Source organism: Eumetopias jubatus, unplaced genomic scaffold (assembly GCF_037043125.1).
Source record: "Eumetopias jubatus isolate StellerSeaLion01/CBP00866 unplaced genomic scaffold, mEumJub1_p1.0 scaffold_3, whole genome shotgun sequence".
Lineage (NCBI taxonomy): Eukaryota > Metazoa > Chordata > Mammalia > Carnivora > Otariidae > Eumetopias > Eumetopias jubatus.
The window spans coordinates 154581346-154586158 of NW_028274809.1; the positions used below are offsets into that span (position 1 = coordinate 154581346).

A 4813-nucleotide genomic window follows, 5' to 3' on the forward strand; every position below is an offset into this window, starting at 1 on the left:
ACTTCGATCAATTAATTAAATCAGTTAAGCTAAAGACTTAAATTATTCTCAAATTCATGTAAAACTTCTAATCACTTAAGAATTAGTTCAGAGGACTACCCCAAATTATTGTCTTTACCTCAAATTTCCTCCTATAAAAAAAATGAAATGTCCTTTGATATATAATTTTGGCGTGGAACAATCTCCTTTAGAAACTCACTGGCAAGGTGCCTGGGTGGCTCAGTTGGTTAAGCGACTGCCTTCAGCTCAGGTCATGATCCTGGAGTCCTGGGATCGAGTCGCACGTCAGGCTCCCTACTCAGCAGGGAGTCTGCTTCTCTCTCTGACCCTCTTCCCTCTCATGTTCTCTATCTCTCATTCTCTGTCTCTCAAATAAATAAATAAAAAATCTTTAAAAAAAAAAGAAACTCACTGGCAATCTAGGAAGTATCGGAATACAGTAAATTTGATAATTGCTGGATACATATGACACTTGGCTGTTAGTGTTTATGTGCACTGTACTTCCCAGAAGCAAAGTCCAAATCCTACCAGATGTTATAGCAACTCTGTCTTAGCCCATTACTCTAATTAATCTAGGCTTATTATCAGGGCTTCCAACTTGCAAATAGAAAGTCAAAGAAGATATAGAATTAGTGAACTTTCTGAGATTAATTAGGAGGAAAAAAAGCCTACAAACATTTCTGATACAGTAAATTCTTTGATCCATAACAATACCATATACATTCCCAACACACATTTGAAATAAAAGCTTGAAGGCATAAAAAAGTATGTTCATAATAGAAATTATTGCTGAAGCTACCCAGATGCTTTTTCATTCGTAATAAATTGCTAAGTTATACTACACACATATGGCTTTTAGTTATCCAAATATTATTAAAACATAAAAATTACAACTCCTTTCCATATTGAGAATAAAAATACTAACAAGTTTCTTGCCATAAGGAAGAAACAAGTTCTTAATATCCCAAATATAAATATTTTACATGTGTAGCTTAATCACCTTAAAGACAGGAAGAATATGGTTGAACAGTTGCATTAGGTACTACTTCAGAGTAAACACTTGCTTCATAACATGAAAGCAAATTCATACATTTAAAGGAAACATAAGAAGACCACAAAATTAAGTTGACATTGTGCATTGTTGAGGTTATGATAATTATGCTTTTGGCCTTAATTTGCAAATTTCTAAACACATAAACTAAAAACTTCTGAAATTCAATTAGACTTATATTTAAAGTTAAAAACAAGGTGAGTCCCCTGGGTGGCTCAGTTGGTTAAGAAGTTGACTCATGATTTCAGCTCAGGTCATGATCTCAGGGTCATGAGATCGAGCCCCAGGTAGGGCACCGTGCTCAACATAGAGTCTGCTTAAGAGTCTCTCTCTCCCTCTCCATCTGCCCCTGACCCCTGCTCATTTTCTCTTTCTCTCTCTCTATCTCTCAAATAAATAAATCTTTAAAGATAAAAACAAGGGTATTGTATATTTTTGGACTGTTTCTGACCCCTGAAGTGGAAAATAGTTTTCTACACCTAAATTAAATAAATCAAAGAAATCCTCTCTAATGTAGGTTGGTTACCACAGGAGTTATGATTCCTAAGTAGGCATGCCCACTAGAAGTAACTTTCAGGGAGTTAAATTGAGGATACGCTCCAACATGGCAGATGTTTGACAAGGATGTCTTGCCACACCCAGTCAGTTCTATGAAACACTAGAAGTCTGGTTGGCTTTCAAGGGCATTTTATCCCACCAGGCAGTTAAATTCAAAGTTTGCATCTGATACCTGTTCTACAAGCTCATTTCAGGCCAATCACTTGACTTCATACTAATTTACTATTTTAGAAATGAGGATAACTTTACTGGCATTTGTGAAATTGTGTACTGCAGACCTCTTGAATAAGAATTGTCTGGGGTGTTGTTAAAAATGCGTATTCCTGAATGGCGCCATATCTCTATCCCATCAGAATATAAATTGTAGAGGCCAAGGAGATTGCATTTTTAATAAACTTTGTATTCAATACATATGCAACAAACCTTAAGAGCAATTACACTAGGCTAATAGTGTAAGATATAAGAACAGGAGGGACAGGAGCTGATGAAAATTCCAGCTCCTTTTGCCTTCCAGGTATGAAGTAACTGCCCTCTTCCTGGACCTTCACATTGGCATGGGCAGAAGGCAAGGGGATCTGAGAGACTCCAGTACTCTGGGTGGGACTTCTGTTTTATTTTAATTCATTGTAGTTATCAGTATCTGACAAACAATATATATTTTACTTCTTATCGCTCTCACTAACATTTATGTGTAGAGGTGGAGGGAACAGTTTGTCAATAAGTATTTTATGAATGAGCAAATGAATTAAATGTCTGCATGTAACATTACCCTTTATATATCCAGGAAGTTACCAAGAATTTATGATAAATTCTATAGCTCCCTGACTGAAGGTGACTTTAGTTCTTCAGAAACGGAAGGGATGGATTCCAGCTTTATAGAAGCAGAGGAATTTTTTTTTCAGTCTTTGATGTTGGAATGCCCTCCCCCACTACCTCTTACCCCCAGTTTAATAAATGATAATCTTATAAATAATCTCTCAGCCTTCAATCATCCTCTCTTCTGTGAAAAGTTCCTGGTGCTTTTAGACATCATTCATAAAATTTCAGCAGTCATTCTTAATAAAAATCCCATAACCAAAATAAAAATGTAATAATGATTTGAATATGATAATCTAACAATAATATTCACATTGTTAATGTTTGATCATTAGTTTTAAAATCAAGAACCTATCACTGACACCCATTGGTTTTTTTTCTTCCAATGTTCAGTTTCTTTACTAACCCCCATCTCGCTAAAGCTTAGGTGCAGGCAGCTGGGCAAATGGCAAGAGATATTCACTTGAAGATACTGCTCTGATTGGAGACTTTACTCACAAGCTTCCTTCCCAAGGAAAGTGCTCTCAAACCACTCTCTGGGTTTCATTGTTTCCAGGATCCAGTTTACAGCCAGCCTCAGAAGACTTAGAGTCCCAAAATGGAGTGGCTACTCTTAGTTCCAAAGAGGAAACGCTTACAAAGGCATTCTTCCTTAACTTGTCCAGTCACTGGAACATTCCATTGATGAGGTTGCAACTCGTGAAGTCCTGGGTGAGCTCTTCAGAGAACCAGTACTTGGAGTATCATAGGGAGCAGCCATCCTTATCAAAATACAGCAGCACCACAGAAAGGGTGTCCTTAATGTCATTCAACACAAAGGTCATCTTGGGCAGGTGAGCAAAGGAGTCCTTGGACTTCAGCTTAGCAGCCAGTACCTCTGTCATCTTCATCCATCTCCTCAGGAGTGGAGGGAGTGCTCTTTTCTCCTCTTTCCACTCAGGCTGGGGATTCTGCTTTTCCTCTAGCGAACTCTTCTCTTTCTGTGAGGTATCCTTTTTAAGCTGTGTGTCAGCAAACATTTTAACATCAAACTGGGCTATCTTCTCACAGATGTTTCACCTTTCCCTCAAACAGCCTGAAAGTGGGACTGGTCAATGCATATAGGAACCAGTGGTTGATAGTGGGGCTGAGAGAGTCTGGCTGGGAGAAAGGCCCAGGACTTGTTGATGGAGCCACAGCAGGGTTCAGACAACTGTGATGTTAGCCAGTGTCATGTGTTCTTCATCAAAAAAGTCCTCGTTTACAAGTGAGTATCCAGCAGCCCCAAGAGTTACCCTACCTCCTCATTCCCATGCTCTGTAGTCTGCTTGTTGTGGTGCATGATGTCCAAGGTGGGCAGGTACTGGCTGATGGCACTATGTTGCTGTCAACAAAGTTCACCCAATGAGCCACCTGCTGTTTCTAGAGTACATCCTTGTGGCTCCTGGTTGCTCACATGGTAGGCAGTGACGTTACTCTCAAATACACAGGATCCAAGGTCACCCTGAAGTGCTGGAAACCTGCTGGAAATTTATGGAGAAATTTAGGGGTGTCGTTGGTTTGGACAAAGTGGAAGTGGGGTGTTACAGACAACATGCCAACCTGAACCCCACTGTCCTGAGCTGCAATGAGGGCCTTAAAGTCCTTCCAGTTTTCGGGAGATGCGTACAAGATTCCGGCCACCATGGTGATTTCACAGAGAAAGGGACCACTGATTCTTCGTTAGAGCTTTTGCATTTATCCTTACATCTTCATTCCAACCATCACCGCCATCCCATTCTCTTGTTCTTTTCAGAGCACCATTGCAAATGATACCTAATTGATCACCTATCTAGCCCATCTTCAATCCTGTCTCATGTATTCCCAGAATGCTCTTTTGAAAATGCATATCGAATTATAACACATATCCACTTAAAATATTTCTATGTTCCTATATCAATCATTGGATTAAATCCACAATCATTTCATTGATGTAGAAGAACTCCATTACCTGGCCCTTAACTATTACTGCAAATGATTGCTGACAAATTTCCAACCTTTACCTCCTCCACCAGACAAAACTATTTATGGTTTCCCAAATATATAAGAGTTTTCTATCTCTGTGCCGTGGCATATACTCTCTCATTTTGAAAAGCTCTTCTGCCTACTTAAGGACCTGGAAAATGGCTACTCAACCCTAACTCAAGTATATTGTCTGTATGAAAATGTCTCTGACTTCCCAGTGTTTGTCATTTATTACCTCCTTGTGTTTCCCTTCTATGTTTCACAAGATCTTATCATTGGCACTCTTTATATTGTTCTGAAATTATTTCTGTATGCGAAACAAGTCAATCATTTCGAGCTTTTTTACTATTAACTTCTAAAGAAAAGTCAAAACAGCCATATTTTTAATCACTCGGCCCCCCCCAC

General features: G+C 38.9%; 1 pseudogene; it reads right to left on the reverse strand.

Annotated features, from left to right (window-relative positions):
* Window positions 1–2919: 2919 nt before the first annotated feature.
* LOC114210090 (elongation factor 1-gamma pseudogene) lies at window positions 2920–4105 on the reverse strand (annotated as a pseudogene).
* Window positions 4106–4813: the final 708 nt, after the last annotated feature.